Genomic DNA, 16487 nt, shown 5'->3' on the forward strand with positions numbered 1-16487 from the left:
ACCAACTTTGGTGGCAGTGAAGCTGGTCGCCCTCTGCCTCTCTGGCTGGGGCTTGCCACTGGTGCCAGATGGAGATGTGCACGACATGGCAACCCCAGAGGCAGGAGTGGGTGAGCAACTGGGTCCTGGGGCTGGGCTGTGGAGCGATGGAATCCCAGTCGGGAGTCTTCTGTTCCAGCAGGGGTGGACACAGCAACTGGTCCCCTGCAGATGGCTGATGTGCAGGCACCAAATAGCAGGGCACGTGGGCAGCAGGCAGACAGGCAGCAGCAGATGGCTGGTGGGAGCCTGCTGGGGATCTGGGGGGCAGGAAAATGGCCTTCTGGGCAGGAGCGTAGTCTTCCGTGTGTACGCGTGGACAGCTTGATACCGAGTAATTTGGCACGTGAAAATCATGCACGTCAGCGTGTAATTCGAGGAAAGGCCCTTAGCGTGTAAGCGTGTCTGTGATGTATTGTGCATGGGCGTTGCTCTTTCACGTGTAAAACTTGAGAAGTATTTTGTTTACCCGCGGGGGCGTGGCTACAGAGCCATGTGAGAGGACGTGTCTGTGGAGGAGCTCCTGATGATCCTGTATGCCGCGGACGAAAACGGGCAAGAAATGTGGCGCACAGCGCTAGAAAAGTAGGAGCAGTCGTGTGAAGTTCCACCGCATACACGTGGAACGAATCGCGACGAATGCAGCCGGCGCGCAGTAGATAAAGGCAAAAACATCAGCCCGCTTCTCGCCGGATTGGGATTTAAAATGGCGGCCCATCGGAACAAAGAAACGGGTAGGCGCCGCGGAGGCTTGGCGTTCGATCGGCGCTGATGTGGATGCCGACACCGTGGGATGTGCGAGGCCAATCGTACATGAGATAGAGGCGCAGACGGGCGGAGATACTGCTGACCGGCATCTGTTGGGTGGATGCGAGATTGAATAATAGCAATCGGCAACTGTGAAGTGCCCCCCATGCGGAGACGGCTTGAGGCGAGTGCGGGACGCGGACATGCTGATCCGCCGGCGCTGCAGATGAAGAGTGCGAAGATGATCGCACACGCTGGCAAAGATACATTGTTGCAGGCGCCGGCGGGATTCGGCAGTAACACGCGTTCCGCGCTTAGACCCACGCGAAACGTTGCCAACGAAACGTTGTTGCCTCGAACTAACTTGCTCGAGCGGAGAGAAGTTAAGCTCCAGGAGTCCCGGAAAACATCGCGGAGGCACGCGCGACTCTCGTGCGCGCCCGCACTACGCTGGGAATTACTTTATGGTAAAGGCAGGGGAGATGCCCTTTGTGCCATCTGTCTGACTCCATCGGAGTGGGAGCCCCATAACGGAGCCCACCTACAACACGTCGGGCGGTGGTCTGTTGGCCTGCTGATAATAAGGAAGAGCAGAGGAGCCCGCAGGACAGGCCACGTAAATGCTGCAGCATAGGGGGCCACACCAGCCCCCGGAGTACACCGCCTGAGGGGGTTGCGGCAAGGTAATACCGCATAACATTGGCTCCAATCACGAGAAATGACCTGCACTGCAGACACTGGAAGTCACTCGCCCCGAGAAGGGTGAGAGAAGGTAGCGAAAGCTGGGACCTGCGAAGTCTATAGCGAGGGGCAGAAAATAGCTGAGCTCCGTGCAGGCAATAGGCCGCAGGCGGAGACACGTTTAGGCACATCACCAAGAAACAGTGTCGGCGGGGGAGTGGCGCACTATCCGCTTGGGTCACACAGAGCGGATCTCCCCCGGAATTTCAAGCTTGAACGATAGACTGTTGCTAACGAAATGGCCAGCAAGCCCCCGAGAGCGAAAGCTAAGCAGCCTACGCTAGATGAATACACCAGAACGCCGACTGGCCCAGAAGGAGCCAAGAGCAAGGATAAGACCCCAGTAGGTGGAATGACTGCCGTGAGCACAAATCAGGAGGTCCTGGAAGCAATTGCGGACTTGAAGGCGGCCTGGGAGTCCAAGCTTCAACTGGCTGTGTCGGAATTGAAAACAGCGATGGAGCGGCAAGTTGGGGCAGTACAGGAAGATTTGAACCTCCTCAGGCAAGATGTCAGGACTCTGGCGGAGCGAACGGAGACCCTGGAAAAGGAAATGGGCCCGACCGCTGCAGACTGTGCTGCACACAAAAGGGAGCTACATGCCGTGGTGCAACGATTGGGCAATCTGGAGAGCAGAGCTGATGAGGCAGAAGGGCGCGCTCGGAGAAATAACATTCGTATTGTCGGACTGCCGGAAGGAGCCGAGGGCCACAATCCGACGGAGTACGTGGAAAATATGCTGCTGCAGGAAATCACCAGGGGGAACCTATCACAGGGATTCGCTGTGGAAAGGGCGCACAGGGCTTTGACCAGGAAGCCACCTCCGGGTAGCCCGCCCAGGCCATTGATTGCCAAGATTCTGAATTATCGAGATCGCGAACGAATCCTTGAACACTTCCGTAAGGGGGGAACAATACAACGGGGTGCGGCAAATATAACTGCTTATCCGGATTACACCCTGCGGGTGCAGCGAAGTCGCATGAACTTCGGATCGGTTAAGAGGAGATTGCGGGAGGCGGGCTACAGATATATGCTGCTCTACCCGGCTAAATTAAAGGTGTTCCACGGAAGCAGGATGCTGTTCTTTGAAACTCCAGAAGACGCCATGGGGTGGCTAGACATGCAGAGCTGCCCCCAGGAGCCGGATATTCAAAAGCAAGATGCAGTTTGACGGAACAAGCAGAGGGATGGAGCTAGCTGGATTGAGATCTGTGGGACTTGATTATAGTCATTGATGTGGCTAGGCGGCTGGCACACTTCGGCTGGTAGAAAGCATGAGCCGTGCGCATGAAGAATGCTATGTAAGGTAGGAGTCTCCCGAGACCGATCTCTCTACCCCCATTTAGAGGTTAGTTAGGTCACTGTTAGTGAGGTGACGCCCTGCTGGGTTCTCAATTGGGTAGTCAAGGGAGAACCAAACGCGGGAATGCCTGAGATCCAGGGATGGAGCTGGGCAGTTAGTTGGGTTGGGGTGTTGGGGTGTTTAAAATACATATATGAGCCTGGTGGGCGTTCTATTACAGGGAATCTGTTTGGTGTGAGGGGGAGGGCCGGGGGGGGAGGGGATGGGGAGCAATTGACAGACCATGGGTGATCTCAAAATATTAACTTGGAATATTAGAGGGCTCAACAGTTACCTGAATCGCAATAAGGTTATGTTGTACTTGAGGCGACAGAAGATAGACATCGCCTTGTTGCAGGAGACACATCTGACGAAGGAGAGGTTGGAAGTGGTGAAGACGAAATGGAAAGGAATAGCGGTGGGCTCATCGTATTCTGCCTATGCAAGGGGAGTGCTTGTCTGGATAGCTCCGCATGTCCCATTTAAGATGATTGAAGAAACTGTAGATGCAGAAGGGAGGTTAGTCATAATCAAAGGGCTGTTAGAAAACAGAGAAGTATGTATAGTGAATACTTATGCCCCAAACCAAAATACGGCGGCATACTTTAAGACGTTGTGTACTAAGCTGAGTGCGGGGGTGGGGACTGCGGTGGTGTGGGGAGGGGACTTCAATTGTGTCTTGAATCCAAAAATAGATAGGTCGGACGGGGGGCGGCTAGGCTCAGCCCAGCGGCCAAGGTGTTGCAAGGATTGCTAACAGACTTTGGCTTGGCTGATGTGTGGAGAGTGAAACACCCCGAGGGGAGACAGTATTCGCACTACTCGGCTCCGCATCAGCTATACACGAGACTTGATTATATCTTTGCCACCCCGGACGTGGTTACTAAGAGTACCCACGCAGAATATAAAGCTAGGGTTCTCTTTCGGATCACTCGCCCCTGGTCCTCGGGTGGCAGTATTGCCCCCCCAGGGCGCGAATACCAACATGGCGCCTCCGTGCGGAGGCGCTCAAAGACTTGGTTTTCAGGGAGGATCTGAGAGAGGAGATCATTGCTTATTTTGAAATGAACACTGGCAGCGTGCAGTCAGCGGGCACTTAATGGGAGGCCTTCAAAGTGGTGATGCGAGGGGTTGCCATTGCTAAGTCAAAGGGGTTGCTAGGTGGGGTCATGGCTGAACTACAAGAGGCAGAGATTGAACTAGAGAAGAAGCTGGAGGGAGAGGAGGCAGACACGAAGGAAATATTTAGACTACAGCGGAAGTGTGCGGAATGCTGGGACAGGCTCTGTAATTTAAACTACAAAAATACATAGAAAGGCAACATTCGGGAGGAGATAAAACGGGCCGGTTCCTGGCGTGGCTATATAAGAGCGAAGCCCCCAGATCCCCGATTCGGACTGTAACCGATGAGGAGGGTGAGACGGTGGATACTCAAGAGGGAGTAAACGGGGCATTTGCGAAATATTATACTGCCTTATATGTGGATGATGGGGAGAGCAACCAAAATGAGATTGAGGAAGTATTGGAGGACATAGGCCTGCCCAAGGTGAGTGACGAGGAAAGGGAGGAACTTGATGCACCAATCACTCTCGAGGAACTGAAAGAGACGGTGAGGCAGTTACCTACTTGTAAAGCCCCGGGGGCAGATGGGTTCCCTAGCGAATTCTATAAAATGTATCAGGAAGAGGTGCTTCCACCCATGCTAGACATGCTTAACGAGGCGTTTGAAGTGGGACGGCTGCCGGAGTCGCTTAGGAAGGCGATTATTATACCGCTCCCCAAACCCAATAAACCAGGACATAGCTGTAGCTCTTATAGGCCTCTGTTGATGTTAAATCAGGACAGTAAGATCCTCACGGCGGTTTTGGCTAATAGAATGCGGAGAGTGATTGGGAAGTTGATTCACCCTGACCAAACAGGCTATGTCCCGAGCAGAAACATCACTTACAACCATAGACGACTCCACCGAGTGGTCGAATGGGGGTGTGGACAAGATAGCGAAATGGCGATTGTGACGCTGGACGCGGTCAAGGCGTTCGATTCCGTTAAGTGGCCGTGGCTGCTGGCGGCCCTGCGGGGGTATGGCATGGGGCCGGGTTACATTAAATGGGCTAGAATGCTATATAGCAAACCGCTAGCTAGGGTCCGTACGGGGGCAGTGGTGTCTGAGAGATGGCAGCTAGGCAAAGGCACTAGACAGGGATGCCCGTGGTCCCCGATGTTATACATCCTGGCCCTGGAGCCCCTAGCGATATACCTCAGGCAACAATATGAGCCGATTGGCATTGAGATAGGAGAGGAAAGGCATCTCATCTCCTTGTACGCGGATGATCTGTTGTTATATTTAATGTATCCGGAAGAGAATCTTCAGTATGTTTTGGAGGTGATGGAGCGGTACGCCAGACTGTCCGGTATAGCAGTGAACCCCCAAAAATCTAGCCTATTCCCGCAGGGGAGGTACGTGGGAAAGCCTGTGGAGAGGCTACCTGTGTTGCAAATCCCGTGGGTGGTGGGCTCCTTCCGCTATTTGGGGATAGATGTATATCACTCCGTTGAGGAGGAACACAGGCGCAACACTGAAATTGCTATAGGAAAAATTGGGAAGTGTATGAGGTTTTGGGAAAGGTTGCCCCTTACGATGATGGGCAGGGGGGCTATGCTTAAAATGGTGGTCCTGCCCCGACTTTTACATTATTTCAACAATATCCCTTATATGATCCCTAGGAAGTTTTTTGCTAAACTACACAGCCTGTGCAGGGACTTTTTGTGGCATGGCACCCGACACAGAGTTGCATTATGGAAACTGCAGAACTTTTATGAGAAAGGCGGTATTAAACTGCCCAACTTCGAGGCTTATTATGTAGCGGCAAAACTGCAGTACGTAGCTAGGTGGCTCTCTGATGAGGAGACCCCGGAACACAGATTGCTCGCGAGAGATTGTGCTCCTTTTTACTTGCAGGAAATAATTTGGATGGCTAGCTCTGAGGTGAGGGGGTGCCCTAGGATGCTGTGGTTGGGATGGAGCATGTGGCGCCGAGCCTGCCGAATGATGGGGGACCCTTTCCCTTGTGTCCCGCAGGTGCCGCTGGTCGCACTGACGAAGGGAGATGGGCAATTGAGGGTAATCATTAGGACTTATTGGGAGTCGGTGGGACTAGTCACCTTGGGAGACATCTGGCAGGAAGGGGCTATCATGGAGTTGGGGGAGCTTGGGATGATGTCGGGACTGCACAGTGGTCAGTATGTAACTTACCACAGGATAGTACAGGAGATCCTGAGTAGGTGGCCCGAAGCCAGGTTGGCGGAGGAACCGAACACCACCGTTGAGGTGATATACGACACTTCAGAGGGGGGACATGAAGTGTCCAGGTTGTACGAGATGCTGATGATTGGTATCGGGAAGGACCTGGGACACTTGAGAACAGAATGGGAAACAGAGATGGGAGCCCCGATGGAGGATAGGATGTGGAAACGGGCTATGGGATATCATAAGAAGGTGTCGAGAAATGCCAGGTTTAAGCAACTACAGCTGTACATGGCGCACAGGGCCTACATGTCCCCTCGGAGAATATCAAGGTTTAGAAATGTTGGGCGTCAGGCTTGCCCTAAGTGCGACGAGGAGGATGTAGACATGATACATATGTTCTGGGCATGCCCGGTAATTGAAGCCTATTGGGGGGAAGTGGCTCTGAAGTTAGCGGAAAAAGGGATCACACTAGCAATAGACTCAGCCTGGGCCTGCCTGTTGGGGGGGTATCCCAGAACGCGGAAGCACAGACATATTGAAAAATTAAAAGACCTAGCATACGTGCTTGCGAAGCGCAGGATCGCCATGGGGTGGAAGAAGTGTCACGGGCCGCGAGTGGAGGTGTGGTGGAAAGACCTGCAAAAATGGGCGGAGGCAGAAACAATTGTGTGGCAAGAAGCCAGTGGCGCTGGGGGTGAAGAGGAAACGGGTTCTCTAATGGCATGGAAACTGCTGATAGCCGAAATGTTTGGAGCGGCAGTGGCCCCAGCAGGATCTGAAAGCAGTGAAACCCTGACACATGAAACAGATATCGAGAGCAAGGAATAAACAGGCTCATATGGGGGCAGGCGGGGGGGAGTGCAGTGTTTATGTTGTTTCTGGTTTTATGTTTATTTGCTGTTTAATGTATTATTTGATCAAAAATAATAAAATTATTTTTTTTAAAAAAAGTATTTCGTTTACCCTCCAAATTCACGTACTCCCTCGACCAGGGTCCTTTCGCGTGTGAAACTTCACGCGAACCCCGTAATACACGTACCCTGCTGAAAACGCGGGTGAAACTTCACACGAACCCCAGGAATACACGTACCCTGCAGTAATCGCGGGTGAAACTTCACGCGAACCCGCTCGGCCAGGCCCAATCGCGTGTGAAACTTCACGCAAACCCCTGAAATACACATACCCAGGCCAATCAAGTGTGACATTTCCCGCGCACCCCAGTAATGCACGTACCCCGCTCGGCCAGGCCCAAACGCGTGTGAAACTTCACGCGAACCCCTGAAATACACGTACCCAGGCCAATCGCGTGTGACACTTTCCGCGCACCCCAGTAATGCACGTACCCCACTCGGCCAGGCCCAATCGCGTGTGAAACTTCACGCAAACCCCTGAAATACATGTACCCAGGCCAATCGCGTGTGAAACTTCCTGTGCACCCCAGTAATGCACGTACCCCGCTCACCCGGACCCACCGCGTGTGAAACTTCCCACGCACCCCAGTAATACACGTACCCCACTCACCCAGGCCCAATCGCGTGTGAAACTTCACGCGAACCCCTGAAATACACGTACACCGCTCCCCCAGGCCCAATCGCGTGTGGAACTTCCAGCGCACCCCTGAAATACACGTACCCCGCTCCCCCAGGCCCGATCACGTGTAAAACTTCCCGCGCACCCCCGAAATACACGCACACGCTATTTTTCACACAGCGGGTGTCCGTGTTTGTCGCGTACCCCTTTGTACTGTGGGGGCCACAGTATGGGACATTCATCAGAGCTGTATATTCGTGCTTTTTGTTAGCGCACATTTTGGTGCACATTTTTTTCCTGCACAGGGCCGCTACCGCCTGCCTTCGGGTGGCGGACGGGTTTGGGTCTGTGCGCGTCTTTGCCCGTGCGCTGGTTTGCCCTATTCGATTCCATGAATACGTGTTGTAGGCGAGCGTGTGGGCGTTCCGCGCACTTGCCTCCTGTACTTCCCCCGTGACGCCCACATTTTCACGAGTTGTTCCCCATTCCGAGTGTTACGCCCCGTGTTCCGCCTACTTTTGTTATGTGCGCCGCGCTATGTGCGCTTTCGCTGTGGCCTTAGCGCACGCCGTTAGATGACCTGTGCGCAGGCGTGCGCTGCACGCTTTTTCAGCGCACATCCAAGATTTTATTCGCGCACGGACTTCCATGAATAGATGTACGCTGGTTTCCCTGCGATATTCGCACTTGCACTGCGATTTTCGCACTTTCACTGCGAATCGCATGTTTTCGCACGTTTTCGCACGCTTGCGCCGATATTTTCAGCGCACATTAATTCCATGAATCGGCCTGTAAATGTATTCACTTTTCTTAGAACTGTGTAAAGGAACAAGCTATTTTAAACGTTTGTCTCATGTTGTTATTGAGAGATGTTCATTGATCTTGGCAGGTCGCACTGTGGATCAATACGAGGTTGTGGTAACTCTGTTCTGGTTATGGTGTCATGACCTGGACGAGATCCTATGAAACTGACAAGGATTTAAAAAAGAATTCCAGCAGAAATAAAAGTTGTGCTCCAAAGAGTATATTTGCTCCTGATGGCACACTTTACTTTTCTATTTTTATGTGTATGGATTTTACATGTATTAAAGTGAGACCACTGCTGTATTTTTCTAAAATCTATTTCATTGCATTGACAGTAATGTAAACACTTGCACTCACAGCGCAGCGCAGCACCCGGGGTCACGGGATGCAAAAAGCAGTTGTCGTATCCCTTTCTCTTTGCACCTGATTCTGTGGATCAGGTCAGTAGTTTTTACCTTTTCCACTGGCCCCTAACTGAAGTATTCTTTAAGTGAAAAGGCATGTTCAGTAAATGGATATTTGCAACGACAAAAAACGCGCTACAATATAGGTGTCACAACTCCCCAAACAAGTCTTGCAAAATTGCGCCCAATGAAGTACAGGTCTTGTGTTCATTCTCAGTGGGACCACTCCGAATGATTAAAGTTACAGCATTGTAGAATGGTCTCACTCCAGTGGCTACTGGGAAGCAGATACCAGCTGCCATAGGCATCTGTCTACAATTAATACATGAAATGCATCACTTTTCCTAAATTTGAAGAATCATGAATATGCTGTTTCCAACCTTATGGTTTAGCATTATATACACAACATTCAGTACCTTTTCAATGTAGTTAGGGTGCGCACCCCTCACCGCACTCCTGCAGTTCTATGTCTTTTTCTCAGTGTTCAGTTTGGGCCTCACATGCAGAGGCGCCTTTGGAGGGTTTGCACCCAACTAAATAAGTAATAACATTGTGCAAATAGAAATACTTGCATTAGGTAACCTTGCTGTGCCCACTCACCACACGTCTACCAACTGCCATGCTACCATGTTGGCTGCCGTTACTGGATAGGTTGTTTCTCATGTAACCTGAAAGTAATCCAGGTTTTGCCACTATTAAACATGGCTTATTCAGACCAGTCTGGACTGGCAAATGCAAAGAAATGTATGCAGCAACCAGCATGCAGCACCACATCATGTCCCCACACATTCTTCATTCTAATCATGAAGCCCAGGACACGCAAGCGCCTTGAAACAGTTGTGCATAGGCGCGTTATGAATGCCATATCATATCATCATAACAGGTGTGCCGCTCGTGGGTGATGCTCTGGGAGTCGTGGAAGGACAAGATGCCAGTTTGCTTGCACTTCTAGATCTCCCTGCTGTATGCTCCTTTACCAACCATACGCCATTTCTACTCATTAATGCTGGCACTGCCATTGGGTAATGGGCGCTTCAATGTGACTCATCCATTTGGACTCGGTACTTCCAGTCAGTGCAGGTGGTTACCGCCAGATTCACTCAACTCCATGTGCTTTTCAGCACGCAACGGTGGTGTTAGGGAGATTTATCAGTGTTATGCCAAATCCCCTCTACCTGCGAGATCACCAGCACTTTTTGCTGGATGTCCGGGCCTTTTTCTTGTTCCCCTGAATGAGGGGAGTCTTTTTCCTCTCATTCATTCTTTTTGCTCTGACCATGGGAACCCTGTTCATTGTGTTTTTACTCTATGTTATGGAGTCATGCTTTCCTCCATACTTTTTAAGGTCATTTTTGTTTCACTTTTGCAAGACACAGCACCCTTTTTATATTTGTTTGTTTTCCTTAAGAACTAAGATTCTCAAGGTTAGGGGAATAATCTGTATCCTTCTTAGTTTTTCCTTTTCAGATATCAGCACACACCACCCTATGTGGAAAGCTGAGGGGTCACCTAGTATCCCCTTCCTCTCTGCTCCTGTAACATTTCTGTTACAGTGACAAGTACACAGTTATGGTTGGTGACAGTGGATGTGTTTATATATTTATTTATTTAAAAAACATATAAAACTCACACTAAGGCCCGAAAGTGTCTAGGTGCTCGTATTGGCAGTACGGAGGAAAAAAGCTCTAAAATTCTAGCAACGTTTGTGCAGTTTTTGCTCTCAGGTTGTCTTCACAGCTGCGGCTATGCACAGAAGGATAACCATTGACCCAAAACGATGGCTCCTTTCTTTTTTTGCTATTTCTTGTCAGTGGTAGAAGTGTACTAAAGAAAGAAGCAGAACTGTGGTCTCAGCAGGGCAGAGTGTAGGTGGAAGCAGAGTGCAACATGTGACAAGGTGTTGTGGACAGAGAATTGCATTAGTCTAAGTGACTAGTAGTGAAGGCTCCTATTACAACTTTATACTTGCACAAGGACAGGAATGGAGAAATCCTCTGTATAGAATGGTGAATATGGTAGTAAAAAGTAGAGGAATGGTAAACAGAACAAAATAAAAGTAGTAGATCACCGCTCCCGACCATTCCCGCTCGCTTTGACCACTGTTTCTTCGATAGTTGTCCTTTCTTAGTCCTTCTTCTACCATCCTGGGTGGGGGAGGTCCTGGTTTGAGTTTTGTCTTCAGTGGGAACCCTTTGTGTAGCCCACTGAGGCTCTAGTGCATCTGCGAGGACAGAAAGCATGGGAGGATCCCAAAACTCTGATATCCTTTGTCTTCTGGTGTGTCTAAAAGGAACCAGTTCCCAATTGGGGGCTGGCTGTCCTGATTGGACAGCCACCCACCCCTATCTGTCAAGTGCAGGGAAGGTTTGCAAAGGATTAAAATGTGAAATCCTAATAAAAGGTGAGGATCCTGAGACAGAAGACAAGTCGACCACTGGATCAGAAGATCCAAAAAAGAAGACAATCAGAGACACCTGCAGCCCCTTCCAGTAACTGCAAAGAGATCACGGCTATCCTGAGCCCATTTCCAAATCAACAGAAAAGAATGACTCCTTCCCTTTGGCTGATGGGACCAACTAAACATAAGACGACCAGCAAGACGAGCCATCTCATGGTGTGCTGTGACCTTCCTGAGCTGCAAACCGCCACTAGCCTGGGACCTCCAACCATATTGCAGTGCAGCATCTTCCCATGAACAAATCCTTCCAGAACATTGGTGAGCTCCAGTTGAACCTCCAGAGACAATATCCCCCAACTCAAAGCCCCTCTCACTAAAGTGTAGTGCTGAAGAAATGAGGCAGACTGACCAGGCGGTAAACTCGACTGCTGCTGCAACATCCTTGCCAGAGTCCCTCCTTTTGTCACCTCGACCAAGGAATAGTAGAGCGGGCCCACTGCTGTTGCACGGTGAAAGAATCCAGATGCACCTTCTTCATCACTCCTCAGGTACTGTGGTACTCATGGTAGTTCTTGACTCAAGACATTTTGTCACTCCTGTGCTGCTGGAGTGCTGATTCCGGTGTTTGGGTGTTTGCCCATACCGTTCACCCAGGCCTAACGCTTGTGCGCCTATGGGGAGCCTTTCCTAAGGTCCCTGAAACCTGTTTGACCCACAAAAGCATCTTACTTGTAATTGAAGAATCCTCTGGAACCTTTTCTTTTCTGCTGCTGTGCCCTATTGGCTTTTTCTCCAACCTGACTTTAAAGAACTTATACCTAGATAGGGATGGACTGCTAAAGCCTTTAGGCCTCTGAAAAGTATCACAGGTCTTTTTAAGTATTGAACTGCTATTGCTGATGTTAAATAACCTTTTTATATAACAGAACACTTTCTGAAGTATTTGCTCATGTTTTCTATTGTGTCGATTAGTTAAAATAGTACTTACTCACCTGAGTAACTTTACCTTGTGTATATAAATTAAGTATATATTTTACTATAACTATACGTGTGTAAGAGTTTCTTTGGGCATATGTATCTACTGAGTTCAGTGTACTTAGCTACAGCTCACACCCTCCTCCTAAAATGAGCCTTGCTGCTCTGCCATTCTACCAAACCTTTGAGTAGTACAGACTTATACAGTAGCAATAGAACCCGAGGCGGGGTGCCTTACTGTTAAGGTAATGCCCCCGGGGCTCGAGTTGTAAGCCTGATCATAGCGAGGGCTTTAACATTGCGCTGTGGGCATTACCCGGTCGGTAATTCCTCCCCTATGAGGGTTCCATTTCTATTAGAACTCCTGTAGTGTTTCCGGGGATATCAATAGTAACAGAAGCTTGATCTGAGCTTTCTCTTGTGTCGGCATCTGCGTTTCTATGCAGAGCCGAAATTAAATGGTCGCCGGCTGTCAGCAGTCGGAATAAATGAGAAGACTAGACTTCTTGTTCTATTCCGAGTGATGACGAAATAAAAAAAAATGTATTTATTTATTTATTTGACATTTATGAGGCACACCATAACCCTTGAGGTATCAAGGCGCTATGACTTAAGAATATGGTTTCAGTTACATAAAGTGCTTAAGGTTACAAATACAGGAGATTGGTGGACAGATGTATGCTGCCAGCCACATGTTACACGGCGGCAGCTGCATACAGTTGCATGGTCAAAGTCGGTAAGCAATTACATGGTGTAGCCACATGTTGCATGGCAGCAGGTACACAATTACATGGTCAAAAGTCAGTAAGCAAATACATGGTGCCAGCCACAGGTTGCATGGCGGCAGCTACACACAGATGCAAAGTCATAAATCAAGGTTAGTGTCTGGTGCCAGCCCCCGAAATAACTGGAGGCGAGCTACACATAAATGGTAAGTTAATGAAAGCACGGGATAGCATGGTCCCAACCCCATGATGCAGGGTGGCCAATACAAGCTATTACGTTGGTTCAGATTAACTGGTCGTAACGTGGAGCAAGACTCTATTTGAGGGTGGCAACGACACGTGCTTACAGGGACAGTGATGGAGGGACACAACAAAACACATGCGATCAATGGTGGGGGGGCAGACAGACAAATGAGTTGACTCCAAGAGGGTGGCTCAAGCAGTCACAATGGTGATCAAAGGGGGGGGTGGGGTGTGGGTCATCCACTCGCACAAGCAGCAAAGGGGGGTGGAGGATCATCCTCTCACACAGGCAGCAATGGGGGTGTGGGGGTGATCCGCTCACACAGGCAGCAAGGGGGATGTGGAGGGTTCATCCGCTCACATAGGCAGCAAGGCAGGAGCGTGAAGAGGGGTCATCTGCTCACACAGGCAGCAAGGGGTGGTGGGGGGTCATCCACTCACACAGACAGCAAAGGGGGGTGGGGGTCAGCTCACACAGGCAGCAAGGGGGGGTCATCTGCTCAAACAGGCAGCAAGGGGGGTGCGGGGGTCATCCGCTTACACAGTCAGCAAGTGGGGGTAAGGGGGTCATCCGCTCACAGGCAGCAAAGGGGGGGTGGGAGGGTTCATCCGCTCACACAGGCAGCAAGGCAGGAGCGTGAAGGGGGTTCATCTGCTCACACAGGCAGCAAGGGGGGGTGGGGAGGTCATCCGCTCACACAGACAGCAAAGAGGGGTGGGGGTTAGCTCACACAGGCAGCAAGGGGGGTCATCTGCTCAAACAGGCAGCAAGGGGGTCATCCGCTTACACAGGCAGCAAGTGGGGGGTGGGGGGGTCATCCGCTCACAGGCAGCAAAGGGGGGGTGGGAGGGTTCATCCGCTCACACAGGCAGCAAGGCGGGAGCGTGAGGGGGGTCATCTGCTCACACAGGCAGCAAAGGGTGGGTGGGGGGGTCATCCGCTCACACAGACAGCAAAGGGGGTGGGGGTCAGCTCACACAGGCAGCAGGGGGGGTCATCTGCTCAAACAGGCAGCAAGGGGGTCATCAGCTTACACAGGCAGCAAGTGGGGGGTGGGGGGCTCATCCGCTCACAGGCAGCAAAGGGGGGGTAGGAGGGTTCATCCGCTCACACAGGCAGCAAGGCGGGAGCGTGAGGGGGGGTCATCTGCTCACACAGGCAGCAAAGGGTGGGTGGGGGGTCATCCGCTCACATAGACAGCAAAGGGGGGTGGGGGTCAGCTCACACAGGCAGCAGGGGGGGTCACCTGCTCACACAGGCAGCAAGGGGGGTGGGGGGGTCATCCGCTTACACAGGCAGCAAGTGGGGGTGGGGGGGTCATCCGCTCACAGGCAGCAAAGAGGGGGTGGGAGGGTTCATCCGCTCACACAGGCAGCAAGGGGGGGTGTGGGGGTCATCTGCTCACACAGGCAGCAAAGGGGGGTTTGGGGGGGTCATCCACTCACACAGGCAGCAAAGGTGGATGGGGGACATCCACTTACACAGGCAGCAAGGGGGTGTGGGGGTCATCAGCTCACACAGGCTGCAAGGGGGTGTGGGGGGTTCATCTGCTCACACAGGCAACAAAGAGGGGTGGGGGGGTCATCCGCTCACACAGGCAGCAATGGGGGTGTTATACACTTACACAGGCAGCAATAGGGGGTGAGGGGTCATCCGCTCACATAGGCAGCAAGTGAGGGTGGGTGATTGTTAGGCAGAAACCTGTGCAGTTCCCTTAGGGAACACTGCAAAAGATTTAAGACTACAGGTGTTGGCAGTAAACCCACTTGGTAGCAGTCTGCACCACCCAGATTTACCTGGTAGCTGTGGCTGAGCAGTCAGACTTCCCTCAAGAAGAGTTAGGCAGTACGCAAAGTATACACAATAGGCACTCAGATACAACAATACAAGCAAACACTGACCAGAGCTTTGGTATCTAAGTATATAATTATTTATTTAAAAACACACCGTTTGAAACACTCCAGCACTCTTATTGTAAAATATTCTAAATACAGTTACTATTGTAATATATACACCCCTTTTTCCTTATCAGATAAGTCACTGTAAAACACCACTTATTTTCATACAGAGGTGAGCGCTTAACTAGCTGGCACTCCAATAAGTTTGTGAGAAAGGGAGGGAAAAAGAATATGGAAAGGTACACCACTCTAAGATTCAGGAACACTGTTAGCAAGGCAGAAGAGCAAAAGTCACTGGTGAGCCAAAGTCCAAAGGCTGGGCCCACTCTTAGAGAGAGCAGAGCACACATGCGCCCAAGATCACACAGTTACACTAGGCTTAGAAAGTCTTGCAGAGGGTTCAAAAAGAGTTTAGAGAGGCTTAGGAAAGTTTAGCCAGGGTGTCCCAGGCTAACCCAGGTTCGAAAGCCGGGGGCTAAATCTACCCCGTACAGTCGGTAGCAAGGGAAGCCAGGCGGGACACGGTACCTTAAGTGGGAAGGATCCTCCAGCGGTGGCAGTTGTTCCTGGTAGTGGGTGCAAGTTGCGTCGTCGTCTAGGGGAAGAGAAGATCTCGACTTCGAGGAAAGATGAAGGTTGTTGCACTTCCAGGGCAGAAACCAGCCGCAGAGTTTTCCGGTTAAAGGTGGTACCTTTGTATTGCGTCGTGGTAAAACGTGGTATCCCGGTTGCCGGGGTGCTTGGCACGGGCAAGGCGGCCATGAGGTACGTCGGGAAAGCGAAAAGACGGTGAAACTGGTTATCCCCACCAGTCAAAGGAAGAAGACTCTCCGGCGGGAGATCTCCTCTGTCGTTGGGAAAAGTGGTGAGGCAGTCCAGCAGGGCTCCACCGGTGGTGGTGTCGTGACAGGTCGGCTCAGCTTCTCCCTCGTCGGATTCTTAGGTCATGTGGCGACTTCTGAAGTTCCAGTCCCCAAAGCCCTGCTTTTATGCAGAAAACCCCCATTCACTCAGCCTAGCTGCCACTCAAACATGCTAAGTGGCCAATCAGGACGGAGTGCGACTTGAGTTGCCTAGGCAACTCAGTCCAGGGTGCCTAAATCCCCCTCCACCGCTCCTAAGTACCCCAGACAGAGTGGCACCACTTTGGAGGGCTTCTGTGGAGAAGCCCGCCAAAAAGTGGAACAAAGGGCTCGACTTGTGTGGGAGCCACAGAAGAGAACACAAACGCCATTTTAGAATCAAGTTTTGGCAAAAACTACCAACCGGAGAATTAATTTTAATTAAATAAACCGGCGGTATGTTTGAGGCTACCGTAAATAATTAAATAAAGATAGTAGCCTAAAACAATGGAAAATCCCATAGGAAAATGTTTGCGGTTGAATATAAAAAG

This window comes from Ambystoma mexicanum, chromosome 1q, assembly GCF_040938575.1.
Source record: "Ambystoma mexicanum isolate Mex_15411 chromosome 1q, UKY_AmexF1_1, whole genome shotgun sequence".
Lineage (NCBI taxonomy): Eukaryota > Metazoa > Chordata > Amphibia > Caudata > Ambystomatidae > Ambystoma > Ambystoma mexicanum.